This window comes from Orcinus orca, chromosome 4 (assembly GCF_937001465.1).
Source record: "Orcinus orca chromosome 4, mOrcOrc1.1, whole genome shotgun sequence".
Lineage (NCBI taxonomy): Eukaryota > Metazoa > Chordata > Mammalia > Artiodactyla > Delphinidae > Orcinus > Orcinus orca.
In genome coordinates, this window is record NC_064562.1 from 12,936,218 (window position 1) to 12,958,284 (window position 22,067).

A 22,067-nucleotide genomic window follows, 5' to 3' on the forward strand; every position below is an offset into this window, starting at 1 on the left:
TAAAAATATTAAAAACAAACTTACATTATTGTTTCTTTATTAGTGCCTAAAATAATAAGTTCTAATAGTATACTTAATAACTACAATAACCTTGAAGTGTTAATGAGCATGAACTGTATCTCAAAATATCTGCAATAAGTGCTTTGTGATATCTAAAATCTCTCATTTCTATTAGTGACAAAGTTGCATGTACTTCTGATACTACAGTGATATAGATATACACTTTTGCCTTTCATAAGGCATGGATTTTTGTGTTGGAACCCTGAATTCTATCCACAGACCCTTGGGAGTCCATGGGCCTCAGGTTAAGAAGCCCTCTCTTATAAGAGAAGCATAAACTGTCACCTTAAAGAGCCCCTTTGCATATTCTTTTCGGACCACTCACAGGGATTTGAGCATTATCTGTTATTACTCTACAAATTAGTATCCAAATACTCCTACAAGCTATCTCTTCTCTGTAAACATTAATGTCAGACTCTATTTATGGTATCTTTGAAAAAGTCTGGGAAAAGAGACTATCACTGCTGGGTTCCTGTTCTCACTTTGCTTGGAACATGGCCTAATATGCATTGTCTCGTATGCTCAAGGTATGCTTTTAATAGGAATAATTTGTTTGCTCACTTTTATTACCTCCCTCACAAGCCACTACCCACATATATAGAATTTGATTGGCACTATGTTTTTAGTAACAAGAAGGAGACTAGTGGTTCTTATGACCTACTACTTATTATGTAAAAGCATTACTATAATTGACATGCTGGTAATTTGTGCCTCTCTCTGCATCCTATAACTGTCTCTGTGGAAAAAATATCACCTAAAACATTTAAATTTGTGGAGTAAAGATGCTGCAAAATGTAGTTCTTTTCACTGCAAGCAGACAACTGCCAGAAGTATAACAATGATACAAATAACTATATACGTGCTGCGTACACTCCTGTGTATACCCCTATTATTCATATAGAAATTGATTTTTGCAAAGTACTAAATAGAAACATATTAATGGAGCATATTTATATGAAGCAGATAGATAGGGCTGGTTATATTAGAGGATGCTGGCTGCACTGGAAACAGAATGTGGACAATCAGGAAAGGCATCCTTGTTTACTCTTTAAAGGAGCTCTTCAGTCATTCCTTGATAAACATTGCATGATCACTTGATTGTGGAAAATAAAATGGAAGAATGCTTTAATGAAATCATTACAGTGAGAGTCCCATAACCAAACTGCCCTTAGTTTTTGTCTTTTTCTTCCTCTGGGATTCTTCTTGAAGGAGTACAAAGGAGTGAGTGATGGGAGAAGTACTTGCCATTTCTTCCCTCTCTGCTCCTTTCACCACATTCTTTTAGGTGATAGAAGTAAATGAATTATATATTTTGCTATGGCTATTTTTAAACTTATTCCATTTTAAATAAATCCCTGTCTCAAATTCAAGAAGTTTTATTAAAAAAAAAAAAGCAAAACCACAGTAGTTATATGTCCCATTCCTCCTTCATTTTCTGAGTTTATTAATCTCAGGAAATAATCATTTGCAACTCTTTAAGCTGATTCTTCTTCTTTTGCCTCTGCATTTGCTGCCATTTCCTGATGTTTGAGGTTTGAATATAACATTTCCACAACTGGAGGATAAGGATTTAGATCTATCATAGTATATATAGCAGATGGTATTCTCTACTCACACTTACACTTCCCTTCTTCATTACCTTCTAAAGTAGAAGCATTGGAATTTCAAGGATTGGTACTCAGGGCACATAATATTGTAACTTGTCATCACTGAGGATTAAATGTTCAATTCATAAATATCAATGGCTGTACGAATTTCAATTTTATTGGAGCAATTAATTCTTTTTTGGTTTGCTTGATTTTCCACTTTTCCATTCACTGCCAATAGAAACATACATAATTTTCCTCCTGTTCCAATGTTTCAATCTGGCTGGTTCCTCCCTAGGTGTGCTGCTTAGCTGTCATCCTGGTATTTCTCTTGCTGTTTATTTGGAGTGTGACCTTTACGTCTGAGGTGTTTTTTAATCTTCTCTTTTCTGAATTCAATATTATCCTATTTCTTGGTTTAGTCATCATTTTGCGGAACTTATCTTCTAGTAGCTCCTGGAGAAATGGTATATTGGATGAATTTTAAAGATACTTCATGTCTGAAATATCATTATTTTCTCCCTCATACTCATTTTTACTGAGCATAGAATTCTAGACTAGAAATTTGGGACCAGAAATTTTGAAGACTAAATACCAGTGTCTAGTATTACTGTAGGGAAGTAATTCCAATCCCTTTTTTTTTTTGATGTTTTTCCTCAGTGATTTTAAGAATCTCTTTATCTCCTCTGAAATTTAATGATGAATATAAATTTATAAGAGTTTTTTCATTAACTATACTAATCATTTCATTTTATGAGACCTTTAATTCTGGAAACTTATTTTCTTATTTATTTGATAAATTTTTAACTATTTTTTCAGCTCTTTCTTTGTATAACTACTTTTATAGGATTTCCCAGATGGATACTCTAATTTTATAACTTTTTCTCTTTTGTGGTATTTTTTGAGATATTTCTCAAAATATTTCCTCTGATCCTCCTGAAAATTTCAGTTAATTTTCATATATTAGAATTTTAAAGAAAACATGTTATTTATATGGTACCTTGGTATTTAGGTTCTGATGATTCTGAAGTGTCTATGATTTCATGTTTTTTTCTTAATGTTTACCAGTTTAATTAGAGTCTAGGTAATTTTTTATACAGGCTTACTATAAAATATACCCATATCTAATATTTGGCCATGTATATTTTTCACATAAACAACACCAAAAATATTGATTTTTCTCATGAATAAATTTTTAAAACATCAAATAGATGAGTTAATTTTACTGAAAGCAATTTATCACTTAAGTATATGTTCATCATTTTTATCAGAAATGATGTGTCTATAGATAGGGTCTAGAGACCCTGGAATAAACTATAAACCACATGACCACTGTTCTATATATTACTTTTCTGCTCCCCTTATGCTAGTATCAAACCCAGGGAACCTCTTCAAGGTCCCCACCCTTACCCACACACACAGGTATACACGTGTGCAAACAGCATTTGATTTCCTGTCAAAATACAAATTTTTAAGATAATTTTCTTCTCTTTTTTAAAGAAAATATGAAGAAGCACTTTTGTAATGGCAGAGTCAATGTCCATCAACTGATGAATGGATAAATAAAATGTGAAATATTACCAGACCATAAAAAGGAATGAAGTACTGATATACAAACTGCATGAATGACCTTGAGAACATTATTCTAAGTGAAAAAAACTGTCACAGAAATACCACATATTATATGAATCCGTTTATTTGAAATGTACAGAAGAGGCAAATCTATAGAAACAGAGAGTCAATTAGTGCTTGGCTAGGTCTGTGGGGTAGAGAGGAGATAGCAACTGACCGCTAATGGGTACAGGATTTGTTTGAGGTGTAATGAAAATATTCTAAAATTATATTGTAATGATGGTTGCACAACTCTGTGAATATGCTAAAAACCATTGAATTGTAGGCTTTAAATAGGTGAATATTATGGTATGTGAAGTATATATTTATTTATTTCTCAATAAAACGTTTTAAAAGATATTTATTACAGAAAATGAAAATTATACAAAATTGAAGAAAAAGAGTCCATTACATATCCCCTTACACAAATATAGCACTCGTGTTTTTTTATATCTTTCTTTTTACTCATATTCTGTTTGCATTCACACTGTTAATTTTGTATTCTAATTTTATGTTACAGACTATACAGTATTTTTTCCACCTGAGGAAAGTTTGTTAATATAATGTATTTTCTTAATGTTCCATGGATTAAACATTTTGTAATTTGCCTAACCAATTAATTAATATTGGACATTTAGTGCTTGGCTCTTCATACTGATCATAGCAGATAACCTAGAACTTCGGAGTGTCTAAGAGATTCATGTATGAGGGTTCTATGGAAATTCATTATGCAAATTCAAGAATTATCTGACACTGAAATTAATTTTGAATGAAATAGATTTGGCTGACTTTTTTCTCTTGTCAATTTCTCCATTTTTATAGAGTCCATCTTTTTACAGTTATTTCTAGAGGACAATTCGTTCTCATTCCACACTTTACAAGTTCCAATCAAGTTTACACAAATCTATTCTGTCACATACATATTATTCTTAGTTCTCTGGGCATTCTTCCTTTTTTAGTTATGAAATAAAAAAGACATTTAGTATGTAAACACAAATCAGTCAAGAAAAAAAGCTACAGCAATCAAAATAGCATAAAATTGGTGAAAGAATAAATAGATCAATGGAACAGAATAGAGAACCAGAAATAGACCCAAACAAATATACTCAACTGATCTTTGATTCAAAAAAAAAAAAGCAAAGACTATCAAATGCAGAAACAAAGTCTTTTTAACAAATGGAATAACTGACATTTAATTGAGACAATTGGATGTTTAGCTGCAAGAAAATAAGTCTAGACACTGACCTGACACTTCCACAAAAATTAACACAAGATGGATCATAGACCTAAAAAAAAATGTAAAATTGTAAAACTTCTAGAAGATAACATAGGAGAAAATCTAGATTCCTTCGTTTTGGCAATGAGTTTTTAAAACACCAAGAGCATAATCCACAAAAGAAAAAATTGATAAGTTGGACTTAATTGAAATTAAAAACTTCTTCTCTGAGGAAAGTACTGTGCAAAGAATGAAAAAACAAGCCTTAGCCCTGGAGAAAACATTTACATAACATATATCTGATAAAAGACTTGTATCCTAAGTACACAAAAAACTCCTTAAGCTCAACATTAAGAAATCAAGCAACTCACTGTAAAATGGAACAGAAGATCCCAACAGACACCTCAACAAAGAAGATATGTGGATAGCAAATATGCATATAAAAATATGCTCAACATTATATGTCACTAAGAGAATTAATAATTAAAATAAAATAATATTCACTATATACCTAAAATCCAAAACATGGACAAGACCAAATGCTGGTAAGGATGTGGAGCAACAGGAATGCTCATCACTGCTGGTGGGAATGCAACATGGTACAGCTGCTTGGAAACAGTTTCTAAGATTTTTACGAAACTAAGCATACTCTTAACATTTGATCCACATCCCATTCCTTGGTATTTACCCAAAGAAGTTGAAAACAAATTCACACAAAAAACCCGCACATGAACGTTTATAGCAGTTTTGCATAACTGATTAAAAACTGGAAGAGACCAAGATGTCCTTCAGTAAATGGATTAAAAACAGCAACGGTAACTGTGGCACATTTATCTGATGGAATATTATTATTCAGAAATAAAAAGAAATGAGCTGCTGACAAGCCACAAAAAGACATGGAGGACACTTGAATGCACATTGTTTAGTGAACGAAGCCCGTCTAAATGACTACATACTGTATAATTCCAACAATATGACATTCTAGAAAAGGCAAAACTATAGAGATAGTTAAAAAAAAAAAAAATCAGTGGTTGCCACAGGTTGGGGCTGGCAGGGAGTAGTGGAGAAAAGGAATGAATGGGTGAAGCACAGGCATTTTGTAGGGCTGTGAAACTATACTGTATGACATGATAATGGTTGATACATGACATTATGCATTTGGCAAAACCTGTGGAACTGTACAACACAAAGAGTGAAACTTAATGTAAACTATGGATGTTAGTCAACAATAATGTATCACTATTGGTTCATCAATTGTAACATCACACCAGTGAAAATGTTAATTATAGGAGAAACAGAGGTGGGGAAAGGGAATATATGAGAACTCCATACATTCTGCTCAATTTTTCTGTAACTCTGAAACTGCTCTAAAAAACAGTCTATTACTTTAAAAAATTGAATCATAAGTGACCTTTTCCACTTAAAATTACCTGTGTGATTTCCCAAAGGACTCCTGGAAAATCACAAAGGACTTGTGCTTTCGTTTTGTAAAAACAGGTGTGCCAGAAATAATTAGGGTTATTTGATATGTTTTACTATTGATGAGTTGCACGGAAAGAGGTGTCAAATCTGAATATATACATAGATTTCCTTGGGTTAAATTTGCATTGATCAAGTATTATCAATATATTTATTAGAGAAAATATATGCTGTATGGGAAGTCACTGTCCTTGCTGTCCATGACATGTTCCTATTTATTAGCACCTTGCAGCTGCTTTGCCCCATATTAGGCACGGTGTTTTCAGTCATAAATTCAATTAATTTTAAAACATTAACTTGGCTGTAATTTACTTCTTTAATCTAAAATAGCCTCTTCTAGAATACTGGTTTTCAATTGAAGATTTATATCACTTAACTGTGGAGTTTTTATTAATATACAGATGTTTAGGACCTCTTTAGACCTAAAGAATTTCTTTATAGCCTTCATATATTCTTAGTATATTCTAATGATATGCTTGGTATACTCATGGTCCACTATGTCAATTTATTTATATGTTATATCTGAAGTTTTTTTACTCTGTAAATATGTGTTTTCATTCGTACTATTAATTTTAATATGTACTATTAATGAAAATAGGCATAATTATTATGTTTATAAATATTTTGTCCAAAAAAATTTGGAGTTGACTTTTGTCTTGTTTTTTTTTTTTTTTTTTTTTTTCCGCGGTGCGCGGGCCTCTCACTGCTGTGTGTGGCCTCTCCCGTTGCGGAGCACAGGCCATGGCTCACGGGCCCAGCCACTCTGCGGCATGTGGGATCCTCCCCGACCAGGGCATGAACCCGTGTCCCCTGCATCAGCAGGCGGACTCTCAACCACTGTGCCACCTGGGAAGCCCCTTTTGTCTTGTTTTGCATTCCACAGAAGCAACCAAAATCTTTTTTCAGCTGCATTATTCTTGTTATGAATTCTCATCTGATCTTTCCGTTTTGCAAATTATCGGTATTAAGTTAACTACAGCCTTTTCAAGTCCTTTGTCATTCACAGGTAGTTTTTGTTTTATTCTGACATTGCCCTGAAAGCACCTGCAATCAGCTACAAGCCAGAATCCTTTATCTTTAACAAAGGACTGTGTCAGAGATCCCTGGAAAAGGACTATGCAAGGTACTTTTTTGGTATAGGCTCCCGATAGCAGTGTTACAAAGGTTTAGGTCCATTCCATTGGACTGTGTCAGAATTTCTAGAACTCTAAGAAAGAAACAGGTGAGTTCATGAGATGCTAACCCAAGATAGATCACAGAAAGGATTGATTACATAAGACTGAGTTGATGAGGGATGACTGTGGATTATTTTGAAACATTTTTGATGTTTTTATATGCTAGTTTTTGGACATTTAAAGAATCTTTATCTTTTCTCTTAAGCTATCTATAATTCATAACAATTTAGTAAATTACACTTTTGTAAACTGAAATGAAACATTTGTAAACGATATCCTTTGCTCCCTGCCTGACCCTCCAGAAATCAAAAAATCTTACTGAATATTCTTATTTTTGTGGAAATATGATTATTTGAATGGATTCAATAAGAATATGTCTTTCTTGTTAGTAGAACATAATTGGAAACATGCGACCAAGCCCTTGCCTAGGATATCATATTTGATACGCTCAGTTTATCAGATGTGACCAAACAATGTTAAGGAACAAAGGCTGACTTTATGGAGCCAATGATCACAAAGCCCTCTTGGGAAAACTGCCCAAGTGTCTGGCTTACAGGATTTCCAGCCATAAAGGTGACTAAGGAAGGTCACTTCCTGTCAAGCCCAGGAAATATAGTATATTTCGGGGACTATAAGAAGAGAGGCATTCACCCACATTTATAGGTATTTCATGTGACGGTCAGATAGTGTGAGTTTTTACTGCTACTGTAACAAATTATTATGAATTTGGGGGTTTAATACGTTGTAGATTTATTACCTTACAGTTCTGTAGTTCAAAAGTCTAAAATGGGTTTTCTAAGCTAAAATCGAGGTATCAAGAGGACTACATTCCTTTCTGAAGGTTCTAGAGGAAAATCCATTTCCTTACCCTTTTGAGATTCTGGAAGCCGTCCACATTCCTTCATTCCTTGGCTGGTGACCACCTTCCTCCATCCACAAAGTCAGCAAGTGCGGGTCAATTTTTTTCTTTCTTTCTTTAGTAAATTAAAAAAAAACAATTAATTGTAGTAAAATACGCATAAAATACAAAATTTACCAAATTACCATTGTAGTGTATAATTCAGTAGTGTTAAGTATGTTCACATTATTATTCAACCAATCTCCAGAACAATTCAAGGTTTTAAAGCCAAAAGGGTATGAAAACTTTATTATAAGTATGATTTTATCCTAGAATTCTAACAGTATTTTAGTATTCTAAGTTTTCCCATTGTTTTGACAAGTTTCTTCTAATTCATAGCTTGTGGGAGTTTTTGTTTTCATTTGTCCAGGTTTATTGAGGTATAACTGACAAACTGTGATGATGTGATATGCATATACACTGTGAAGTGATAACCACAATCAAGTTCATTAACATATCTATCACCTCACATAGTTACCTTTTGTGTGTGTGTATAGTTAAGAAAGCTTAAGAGCTACTCTAGGCAAATTTGAAGTATACCATACAGTATTATTATCTATGGTCACTATCCTGTACATTAGGTGCTCAGAACTTATTTTTCTTATAACTGAAAGTTGTACTGTAAAGTGCTTACCATAATAAGGTTGCTTAACACAATCCTTCACTTCACACAATTACCATTTAGTTATTGCTGTTGTTGTTATGGTATGATATTAAAGCTGTACTCTCGCAGCAAATTTCAGGTACATAATACAGTACTGTTAACTGTAGTCACCATGCGTACCTTAGATCCCCCAAACTCATGTTATAACAGGAAGTTTGTACCCTTTGACCAATGTCTCATCTCCCCTACCACCTAGTCCTTGGCAACTACCATTCTACTCTCTGTTTCTAGGAGTCCGGCTTTGTTTGATTCAACATGTAATGAGATCATACCTATTTGTCTTTCCCTGTCTGACTTATTTCATTTAGCATAATGCCCTCAAGACTATATACATACATACATATATATTTATTTGCATACAGTATCACACTTGGCTGTGGGGTCCCATTGCAGGTGCCTCCTGGTGGCAGTGGTGAGCTGCACTGGTGAGGGCTGGGGCCAGCAGCAGGAATACCCAAGATAACCATAATCCAAGGTAACCTCAGCATTTTATGGTTAGTTGACTAGTAGCCTTAATTCCATCTGAAATTGTAACTCCCTCTTCTCTCATGTAGGGGTCAAATCTCTGATTCCAGGTATTAGATGTAGATATTTTTCTGGGGGGTGGGAGGGCATTATTCTGCCTACTATACCAGTTTTTGGCTTGACTTCTAGGCTTATGAGGCTTTTAAAAGTCCAATCTGACATTTTTTTTTTTTAATGAAAACACCCAGTAAAGCAAATTTAAGGAGGCCAATATAGTAAATTACAGTTCTTGCTTCCTCTATGTAAACAATCAAACCAAATCTACTGAGGCCAGTCTTATTTTGTGATCGAGAATAATCTTTCCTTGAGATGACTTTTGATCAAAAGAGGGGTTACTTTAGAGAAAAAATTTGTGTTTCAATGGTAAACTATGCATCATCTATAGTATACCATTCTGGGTTATCAAATTCTTGTCCTATTCATTGTCTTTTGAGATATATTTTACTTCCTTCTAAATTACAGGTAACTAACAGATACGCAAATTGTCTTACCTTGTGGAGGTTCAATTGACTTCAATCAGTTTTGATACCTACTGGTAAATTGGACTGGATCCAATTCCATGTCCAAATTGTCAATCCTCAACAAATTTTTAATTTTACCAAGTTTCTCTAATATCTGTCTACAATCCTCCAAACTTACTTTTGCAATCTTTCCCTCTACTGTCTGACTCAGTATCAAGAGAAGTAAAACATGACTGCCCAGCTCACTATCATGACTCTCGATTGCCTTGGAGCTGGCCCTTCTCCTCAGGATCTGCAAGCTGAAGCCCAGCTACTTGATATAAATCTTCAAGGACTCACCACTGTTACAGACCATGCATGGGCCAGAATCTTTCCTGGACAAGTTGCTGTCTGGAACATAAAGAAGTCTGGCAAAACACTTGGGTAATGCATTCAAAAGGTCACTGAGACTGCAGCCAACAACACTGAGAACATCAATTTTCTAGCTAAAAAACATCAATTTTCTGAAAACTCAACTAGCAGTGCTTTGTAACTTTTAACAGCTTCTTGGAATCCACTAGACAGGTTAACCTCAAGGTTCAACACTGGACTCTTTAATATAATCTTATATTAGTATTTCTCTTTTTCATTTTAGGCATTCCTCTTGTAAGCTGCCTTATCTCCAGGACAATAAACCATTGTCACCATAAAGATTCTCAACTTTAAGTGACCCAATAGATGGTTAAACTAGTTTTACAGAAAAAATACCAAAAAGAATCCTCCGTAGACTATTTCTTACAAGCTGCTTTGTCTCACTCAGGAAATTTATAATCAACTCAGAGTTGTTCATCAATGAGCAACATTTGCCTTAAACAAAAGACAGAACTGACATGTTGAACTTCATCATGATCTCCATAAAGCTCCCAGATCCCTTTCATATGAGACATGTCTCACTAATGAACATTTCCCTAATATTGTACTATAGTCTGAATAAAATCATCTCCTTAACTGTCTGCTGCACTTTGTCTTTCACAATCTCAACTCTTTATTTAAAGTACACTTTTTCACCAATGGATTATTATGTAATAATATAAATATGATATTGACAACAATGAAAATGATAATGAGACGACGACGATGGTGATGATGATGACAGTATCAAAAACCTATAATTGTGCTTATTCTTTTCCAGACACTATTCTCAGCATGTTATATATAGCAAAGATCTGATCTTCATGACAAGTCTATGAAATGGATACTATTAGTACCTCTCTTTAACCAATGAGGAAATCCAAGAACAAAGATGTTAAGTAACTAGCCCAAAGTCACAGAACTAGTAAATTGCAGAGCCAGGTTTCAAACACATGCTATCTGGTTCCAAGGTCTGTGCTCTTATGTGCACTTATGTGAACCATCTTACTGTTAAGCTTCTAAAGATATATATTTTTTTAATCCAGAAGTCTCCTCCCATATGGTTCTGCTTCTTTGAATTCCTGTTGTGATTACCTTTACTTTTCTTATAGTGGTGCTATACAATGGCCCTAAGTATTCTGCTTATTATGATTGTTTATAAGGGCACAAATGACATGTATTTTATGCTCCAAAGTTCTTCATGATGTTATCTACTTTTTTTTACTTTTATGATTTATTTTTACTGCTATTATATTTTTATATATATATATATATATTTAAAGTACAGTGATTATCAACATGTCTCTAGATCCCAACTACCTTAGTTTGAATACCTGCTCCAACACTTAGCACCTCAGTGACACCTTGGGCATATTACTTAATCATTCTAAGTCTTGGCTCCATCCTCTGTAAACTGGGGGGTGACAATGGGGCCCAGCACCTGGGGTAGATGCTATACTGAGGAAGGCAATGCATGTAAAGCACTTAGTACAGTGCTTGGAACATAGAAAGCCCTTTATCACTATCATTACTTTTTTAAACTCTACATTTCACTGTAAACTGAGGTTAGTGAAGAGTTTAAATTCCTCTTTATAACCCATTTTTAAGACACCAACTTGAACTTACTATATGTTCAATATTTTTTATAAAAATCAAAATAATTTAGGCCCATTTTAGTCACAGCACACAGCCAATTTCTTTATAATTTCTACTAAACATTATATTGTTTCTACTATTGTTCAGTATGTTCACATAACCTTGTGTAACATCCTGCTGTTTGCTACTCATTTAATTACTTGAAAGATCAGTTTTTCCTGAAAACTTTATTTCAATGTACACAGCTTTTTCTAGATTTTATATAAATAGCAAGTAGATATAGTATGTAGATATAATATACTGCTTATATATATGTAATATATAAATTATATATAATAATTTAATACATATATATAATCCTAGTCCAGACATAGCGACCTCTGCTCTCTGGACTTCATAGGATTATTAGCAAAATGAAATTTGATAATTCATATGAAGATACTTTATAAAATACTACACATAAAATTTAATATATTACTGATACTTAAATTATTAATATCTAAGGATGGGAATGAGGATAAGGTAGTATGGAACAGATCTGCATGTGGATATCTTCACCTTAAGGCCTAACACCCCAAAAGTTTTTCAAAATTAGAACTATATTCTTTCCGAACTAAGCAATTCATGTACCTAGCTTAAAATATAAGGTGTGCAATGAAAAATAGGTATTTTTAATCCATCCTTACTTAACTCTAAGTACTGCAGCTGATTTTAAATTTATTAGCTCTTTTTACTTTCTTAATTCTAAAGATCGTGTATTTACCGCTATTTCTCAAGTTTTGAATTTGAGTCACTATCTACTGTGGAAGAGTGTATAGTTCTCTCCCTGAACTTCCTCCAGTTCTAACTTAGTCACACAACCCATCTCCCAGTGAATCTTTATGGTACTTTTGTTATAGCAGCCTAAAGAGACTAAGACATATGTTATACCTTGGAAGTCAAGTGAGATTCCCAGATTTAGTGCCTGGGAGAAAGGGGGAATATAGGTATCTTTCAAAAAAAGAGAGAACAGCGATGAGGAAAAATATTTCATTTAACAGAGCATAAGTTTAGGCAAGGTGAACTTGAGGTCCTTTGGAACATCCAAGTGCATATGTCTAAAAGTTGGATAAAAATAAAGAGAAAAAATGTGAACTAGAAACATCCAGTTAAGCCTCATTAGAATAGAGACAAGGATACCACCTCCTTCAGAAAATCATTTTGAGCCTCTTTAAGGAGATATAAATATTTTCTCTTCTCTTCTCCCATTAACTTATTTACATATCTATCAGTGAAGACATCACAGGACGTAATCATTTGTTTACACATGAATAAATTTAGGATTTCTCATGAAAGTATTTTTTCTGTAGTTGTTCCTATCACTTTCGTTTAAGTTTCTGAAATATACGTTTGAGTTGTCTCACATAATAGTGAATTGAATGAAAGACCAAAAATGTAAACAATATAATTTTCCATAGGTTGTTTAATATGTAATTTATTTGAATAACATAAGCAATATTTCCTTAAGAAAATTCTAAGGTCTTTCCTTATATCATTGATCAAAACTGTTATTTAGTATAGTTTTATCTTAAAGACTGGCAAGTCTACTATTAGAAAAAAACAATAGTTACAAAATTACAATTAAATATTGGTATTATCATAATATCCTAAAGTAAATAATAGTCTCGTTTGCACAGTTAAGGGTATTAACTAAGAATCATAAAAACACTTAGCAGTGTTTTGTTTTTTGGCCATGCTGCGTGGCTTGCAGGATCTTAGTTCCCTGACCAGGGATCAAACTGGTACCCCCTGCAATGGAAGCATGGAGCCTTAACTACTGAACTGCCAGGGAATTCCCAAACACTTAGTGTTGATATCATAGACTATTTCTGTGGCAGTTTCCTACCACTGCTATAACAAATTACCACAGACTTAGTGACTTAAAATAACTTATATTTATTATCTTACAGTTCTAGAGACCAAGATATCCCAAACTAATCTTAAGAAGGTAAAAATCAAAGTGTCAGTAAAGCTAGATTCCTTTTGGAAGCACCAGGGTGAAATCCATTTCCTTGCCTTTTCTGGATTCTAGAATTCCTGGGCTCATGGCCCCTTTACTCCATCTGCAAAGTGCATCATTCCAAACTCTGCTTCCTTCATCACTCCTTCCTCTGCTGTCTCCAAACTTCCTGCCTCCCTTTTACAAGGACCTTTACGATTCATTTGGGCCCAGCTGGATAACCCAGGATAATCCCCCCCACTTAAAGATCTTTCATTTAATCACACCTGCAAAGTCCCTTCTGTCAACATATTCAGAGGCTGGGATTAGAATGTGGATATCTTGGGAGGGGGCCATTATTCAACCTACCATAACTTATTTTTTAATTATGTTTACAGCCAATTTTGGTAGTTTTATACTTAACATAAGTTGTCTACTCATTTTTTTTTTTTTTTTTTTTGTGGTACGCGGGCCTCTCACTGCTGTGGCCTCTCCCGTTGTGGAGCACAGGCTCTGGACGCACAGCCTCAGCGGCCATGGCTCATGGGCCCAGCCGTACCGTGGCATGTGGGATCTTCCTGGCTCGGGGCACGAACCTGTGTTCCCTGCATCGGCAGGCGGACTCTCAACCACTGCGCCACCAGGGAAGCCCAAGTTGTCTACTCTTTTACTTTCCTATCTCTAGAATTCTTAGAGGCTGACACCTAGAAACCCAGAACAGACATAATGGGAAGTTTCAATGATGCAATTTTCCACTGCTCCCCCTTCTTAGATTTGTACCAACAATCTTATTTTAAAAATTAAGTGCAAAACAGCAATAGGCTGAGTACTTTTTCTTTAGTTTGCAGCATTATTCTATTATCTATTCCTTAAAACTATACCATTAAGTTATTGTATGTCAGACTCAGTGATAGGGTTGAGAATGCAAATATAAAAGATATATTATCACATTCAAGATACACATGATCAAATGGAGAATGTAGTTCTATAGACCAAAGTTGTGCTGCAGTGTAATTAATACTGTAAGTATGAACAAGGTCAGTTGTTAGCCTATGGGTCATGTTTTTGCTTCTTTCTTTTCATTTTGAATCTTTGTTTTTAGTAAGCTGTATATTCTCTTTTGATAGTAACGTTCCTTCAAATATTTCCTATAGAAGATTTATCTTCCTTATATGAAAGCAATATGTGTTAACAGTAGGAACTGTTTACTTACCGTAGCATGAAACTTCCCTTTGCCTTCTGTTTAAATATTCACTAGCTGCATGCTTGAGTTATTGCAACCAACTTCTATTGTGTGTCATCTATTGTGCTACCATTGAGATAACAGTGTCATAGAGTCAAATATCTAGGATATATTAAGAAAGTAAGAGAACTCCTACAGGGAAATTTAACAGCTTATTTGTACCTAACTTTCACAGTCAACTCAGATGATTGTTGTGTTCCAACCAATTGTATATTTGGTTGAACTGTTCAACACCTGTCCCATTTTCAGTTACCCCTGCTAAGTGTGCCCATCCTTGAATCGCTTCACAGATTGTTGCAATTTTTTAATGTTTGTTTCCAAAAACAAGCTTTAAGAATAATGCAAACTTATACATATTCTAATGCTATAATGAGGTAACTAAAATATACAAACAAATCCATTGAAAAACTAAACTTTCACTTATAAACAAATAAGCCAGAAAGCAGCATCTTCTATTATGATTATCAGTTGGGATTGTTTGATTGCAAGCAGCAGAAACTCATCTAATCAAACCAAGCAAAATGGAATTTATTGGAAAGATATTTGAAACACAGAATCCAAGGGATGCTAGAAAATCAGACTTAAAATTGTAGAAACTAAGCTATCTCTAGAGTCCAGAAAACAGAAACAAAATAACATTACAGTAGCAGAATTATTATGGTCAAAGTTATAGCCTTGGGATGACTGGAAATGCAACCGTTTTCAGTTCCACTGTCCTTCTGCTCGTGATCCAAATTTTAGGAAGTATATATTAGTCTAGCATAGGAAACATGCCATTGGTTAGTGAACACAGGGGGAAAAGGAAATTTCTCTAAATAAAATGGGTGTGGTAAGTAAGAAGTGGATTCTAGACATTGAAAAAATCTTAAATATTCACCACATACCATGTGTATTCTTATTTTCAGTATTAAACTCCAAAGATTTTATTTGTCTGTAACAATAAGTGATGCTTAATATTTATAATGTTTTTAAATATCCTAATATGACTTTCAGTTTAAGCTTAGAGATGTAGTGAACTAAAAAAGGAAAGTTTCTATCCTTAACACAAGAAAAAAGCTGGACATGCAACAAATGGTTTTTTGTGAAACCATCAAATAACAGATGACACGAGTCAAGGCCAACCCAAAGAAAGATACCTGCAAGGAGAGACAGAAGCTGAGCATTTGCTTACCTGAGAAGAAACCACCAGATACTATGTAATCTTATAGGAATATTAAACTAGAAGTTTTGGCAAATTTCTAAAACATGAGTGTGAGCTGGTAAGAAAGTGAAAATCTCTTGGGAGATGCAGTATTAGGGAAATTCCCACCCATTTGAAGGATTTTACTCCAGGAACTCCATGAAAGATCAGTCGGAATCCTAAGAAAGCTCATATAGTAAGGATGAGGTTGAAGATTGTTCTCCCTGATGGAGCAAATGTTCAATCTGCAGAGGGAAGAACAGAGCCTGAGGACACATGCAAAACTCATCTCAGAGGAAGGGAACTCCACCCAGGCCCAGTCTCCCTATCTGTATTGGCTTTCTAGGGCTACCATAACTAAATACCACAGACTGGGGGCCTTAAGCAATGTAAGTCTATTTTCTCATATTTCTGGAGGTTAAAAGTCCAAGACCAAGGTGTCAGAATGGATAGTTTCTTCTGAGGTCTCTCTCCTTGGCTTGTAGGTGGCTGTCTTACTACAGTGTCCTCACATGGTCTTTTCTCTATACATATGTATCCTGGTGTCTCTTTCTGTGTCCAAATTTCCTATACACAGACACCAGTCAGACTGGATTAAGGACCACCTTAAGAGCCTCATTTTAACTTAATCACTTCTTCAAAGGTTTTATTTCCTAATACAGTCACATTCTGAGGTACTAGAGTTTAGGGCTTCAAGATATGAATTTGGGGGAGGAGGGCACAATTTAGCCCATAACACTATCTCACCTGAGGGAAAAAAAATAAAAGTCTCAATCTGCAAGGAAGAGCACCTCAAGGATATAGCTTTTGAACACTAGGGGACACTCACTACTGCTGAGAAAAGAAATGGGGAGAAGAAAAACTATATATATGGTGGAAGGACAGGCACATTTGTGAAGGTCATACTTCAACTACACAGGCTCACTGAACACTCCAAGGACGAAGACTTACTCAGTACATTAGCATAAGCTTCTCTGCCCTACACCCTACCACTACACTACAAGCCTCCAATAATAATACCAGTGAATTACAGCTGGGAGATCTGCAAGAGATAGATTCTCTAGGATTTTAGAAAAGGGAGACCTGAAGCCAAGAGTGGGGAATAAAAGGATAAAAGGTCACTAGAGGAGCCCTCTGGTGCCCACAACAACAGCATACTGCAAATACAGCATAACTATATTAACACAAATCCTCACTTTACATGCCTATTACCTCAGTGTCTATTGTCCTATATAACATACTCCACTTTCAACAAAATATTACAAGGGATGACAAAAGGCAAGGGGGAAAAAGTCTAAAAATATAAAGCAACTACCAGAAGCAGACTCAGATATGATAATAGATAGTTATTTTCAGATATATATATATATTTTTTTTTTTTTTTTTTTTTTTTTTGTGGTACGCGGGCCTCTCACTGCTGTGGCCTCTCCCGTTGCGGAGCACCGGCTCTGGACGCGCAGGCTCAGCGGCCACGGCTCACGGGCCCAGCCACTCTGCGGCATGTGGGATCTTCCCGGACCGGGGCACGAACCCGCATCCCCTGCATCGGCAGGCAGACTCTCAACCACTGCGCCACCAGGGAAGCCCCTCAGATATATTTTTAAATAACTATAATTAATATGTTGACAACGCTAATGGAAAGATAGTCAAACATGCTAGATCTAGATCGGGCAAATAATTTCAATACAGAGATGAAACTATCAGAAATAATCAAATAGTATGGCTGAGTTGCTTTGCAGTGCACATGAAACTATCACAACGTTGTTCATCAGCTATACTCCAATATAAAATAAAAAGTTACAAAATAAATAAATAAGAAATAATCAAACAGAAATACTAGAAATTAAAAACACAATAATAGAAATGAATATGCCTTTAATGGGCTAATCAGTAGATTCAAACAGCTGAGGAAAGTATGAGTGAACTTGAAAATATGGCAATAGAAATTATACAAATTATCTCAATTTGCAAAAAGAAAAAAGAGTAAAGAAAAAAAAGCAGAGCACACACGAACTGTGGTAAAATATGAAACGATATATATAGCATATGTGCAATTGGAATACCAGAAAAAAGAGGTGAGAGCAGAGCAGAAGAAATATTTGAAGAAATAATGGCTCTAAAATTTCCAAAATTAGTGGTAACAGACACCAGACCACAGTGAACACTGAAGAGAATAAATACTAAAACAACAAAGAAACTAGGTATATCGTACTCAAACAAAACCAAAAAAAAAGGGAGAGAAAATCTTGATGGTAATCAAGGGTGAGCTGGGATTGGGGAAGACACCTTACATACAATTGAAAAGATAAGAATTACAGCAGACTTCTCATTAGAAACCATACAGGACAGTAGAAAATAGAGTGAGATCTTTAAAATTTTTAAAGAAAAAAAATATCAACCCAGAATTCTATATCCAGAAAAATTATCCTTAAAGATGAAGAAGAAATAAAGATTTTATCAGGAAAAGAACTGATAGAGTTTATTGCCAGCAAACTTATCCTATAAGACAGTTAACAAGAAGTTGTTCAGGCAGAAGTAATAATAAGTTGATAAATTTACATTATACACCAAAAATAAAAAGCATCAAAAATTGAATGAATGAATATAAACATAACATTTTTCATTTATTGTAACTGCTCTAAAAGGTAGCTGATTATTTGAGGCAGTAATATATACCGTATTTTTTCTTTTTTACAGTATATGTAAAAACATCACTAAGAGACACTTTTTGATTATGACATAAGTTCTGATTCTGTGACTACCTACTGGTATCCCTAAAATACCAACAATGAGGATAGGTTTCCTTGACATGATTAGTTAATATAAATTTATAATTTGCCTTGGATTGATTTCAAAAGTTTTATTCTGTTAGTTTCTTCCCATAACAAGTTCCCATTCTAATAGATCTTTCACAATGTGTTTTTGCAAATGTGACTCTCCTGAAACAATACATTCACACTTGGATACAGCAAACATTTTTTGACATGCCGCAATTAAAAGAGGGTTTCTAATACAGATAGCCAAAAAGCACATGAAAAGATGCTCAACATGGCTAATTATCAGAGAAATGCAAATCAAAACTACAATGAGGTATCACCTTGCATCCATCAAACTGGTCATTATCAGAAAGTCTACAAACAATAAATGCTAGAAAGGGTGTGGAGAAAAGAGAACCCTCCTACACTGTTGGTAGGAATGTAAATTGATACAGCCCCTGTGAAGAACAGTATGGAGGTTCCTTAAAAAACTAAAAATAGAATTACCATACGACCCAGCAATCCTATTCCTGGGCATATATCTAGAGAAAACCATAATTCGAAAATACTGCACCCCAATATTCATTGCAGCACTATTTACAATAGCCAAGACATGGAAGCAACCTAACTGTCCATCAACAGATGAATGGATAAATAAATGTGGTACATATAGAAAATGGAATATTACTCAGCCATAAAAAAGAATGAAATAATGCCATTTGCAGCAACATGGATGGACCTAGAGATTATCATACTAAGTGAAGTAAGTCGGACAAAGGCAAGTATCATATGATATTGCTTATATGTGTAATTTAAAAAACGATACAAATGAACTTATTTACAAAACAGAAAGAGACTCACAGACTTAGAAAACAAATTTATGGTTACCAAAGGGGAAAGGTGTTGGGGGGAGAGGGATAAATTAGAAGTTTGGGATTAACATACACATACTACAATGTATAAAATAGATAATCAACAAGGACCTACTGTATAGCACAGGGAACTCTACTCAGTACTCTGTAATAACCTATATGGGAAAAGAATCTGAAAAAGAATATATATAGTTATATGCATAACTGAATCACTTTGCCATACACCTGAAACTAACACAACATTGTAAATCAACTATACTCCAATATAAAATTTTTTAAATTAAAAAAGTAGTTTCTTCCTAAAGAAACTACCTGAGTTTCTAAATAATGCTTAGTAAGAGCAGTTTAGCCATCTCTTTTAACCAAATGAAGAGAGCATTTTACTTACAATATATTAAAATGCCTTGTTAAAATTATAAAAAGAGGCATCATACAATACAGATTTTAAACATAGTTTATTATATTGATCATTTAGAAATGGTTGCAGTCCTTTTCCATCCAATTAGCATACATCTCGATTAATTTGTGCCTTATTGAAAACATAATTATAAAGAAATTATGGAACCTTAAAATGTCATTAACTTCATCCTCTATGGATTTAGAAGTCTAATATGACTCATCTAAATTTTGGAACTTCCTGTTAAAATCAGCCAACACATAAAAGAAAAGAAAACTTGTATATACAATCAGGATGCTTGTTCTTTTCTTAAAATTATTTTCCCAAAAGTATCTTGTTTATTAATTTGTCACTTTCTCATCTTTCTCTAATCTCCAGTGTCCTTTTAAAATTTATTAGGGTTCCATTAAATATCTGACCTGAATTTTTCTCTTTACATTTATGTATGTTTGCTATGTATAGGTATTTGTCACTATATTCCTATCATTTGCTGTGGAATTACTGTACTGAAGGGAATATAATATGCTTGTGATCACTGACAGAAAAATTAAATCACTGATATAAAAACTTGCAGAATATGCTTATTCCTCATAGATAATACTATTTGATCTGATTTCAAGTTTTGGGCTCTCGTGCTTTTTCCTCTGAATTTTTAAAAATTTATTTATCATCTATAGAAAGGAAAGAGAATCCTGAATGAAATCCTGAATGATGAGTATTACAGGCATTTTACTTTGATTCTATTCTCCAAAAATCACCAAAACTAGCCAAAAAATGAAAAAGAAAAATAAAAGCTATCTTTGGGCTTCCCTGGTGGTGCAGTGGTTGAGAATCTGCCTGCTAATGCAGGGGACACGGGTTCGAGCCCTGGTCTGGGAGGATCCCACATGCCACGGAGCAACTAGGCCCGTGAGCCACAACTACTGAGCCTGCGCTCCGCAACAAGAGAGGCCGCGATAGTAAGAGGCCTGCGCACTGCAATGAAGAGTGGCCCCCGCTTGCCACACCTAGAGAAAGCCCTTGCACAGAAATGAAAAAAAACCCAACACAGCAAAAATAAATAAATTAATTAATAAACTCCTAACCCCAACATCTTAAAAAAAAAAAAGCTATCTTTGTTGAAACAGGTAAGTGATCATCATAATACCAAATAAGAATCTGATATTACCGGCCAAATCATTTAAATATGGTCAAAAGGAAGGGACCTACTGAGAAAACTCAAATTCTTCTTATGCAATGGTAGCAGATGGATGCTTTTTTCACAAAGGCAAAATCTTCTTATGCAATTGTACCAAATGGATGCTTTTTTTCCCACAAGTGTTGTAATTTTAAAAAGCTTAAAGTGACAAGATCAAATCTGGTAACATACTAGGTGCTTATAAACACATACCACACAAACAAAACATACCCTACAACATTTATGCATAGTATTTGTATGTTTGTGACAAATTTTACAGAGGTATGGAAAAATAGAGAAGATTTACTTTTCAAAATACAAACATCTTTATATTATTTTTTATATATTCCTGGACGAAACAGCCTTTATTTACCTTTACAGCTTCATGCTCCCTCTCTACTTTTCCCCAATCTCATTAATTGTTTCCTTAGGTAAATTTAGTACTATTCTTTGCTCCAGATTTGCCTGCTAATATGCAAATAATGTCCTTCAAACATGAACTATTTACTTCAGATCTCTTTCTATTCAGCCTCTCTTGATCGTCTCTGCAGTAACTGCAATAACTTGTAAAGAAATCAACTGTATATCATGTCATGGTAAAATGATTACTAACATTTTGAATGCCTACTACATAAACTACAAATATGTTAATATTTTAATCCTCACAATAACCTTACAAGGTATATAATTTTCTCTCCAACTATAGAAATAAGTGAGAGGCCAGAGAACAACTTATCCAAGGTCACAAAGTCAGTAATTGGAGGAGCCTGTGAATTCTATCTAAACATCAGCTCTGTATTTTT

General features: G+C 34.4%; 1 long non-coding RNA gene across 1 annotated transcript in view; it reads right to left on the minus strand.

Moving 5' to 3' along the window:
- Positions 1–8,000: 8,000 nt before the first annotated feature.
- The window catches only part of LOC125964211 (uncharacterized), a 31,819-nt gene continuing 17,752 nt past the window's right edge, over positions 8,001–22,067 (minus strand). Inside the window, exon 4 of the long non-coding RNA XR_007476969.1 lies at positions 8,001–8,101. This is a non-coding gene — a long non-coding RNA (uncharacterized LOC125964211). The remainder of the gene's footprint in view (positions 8,102–22,067) is intronic.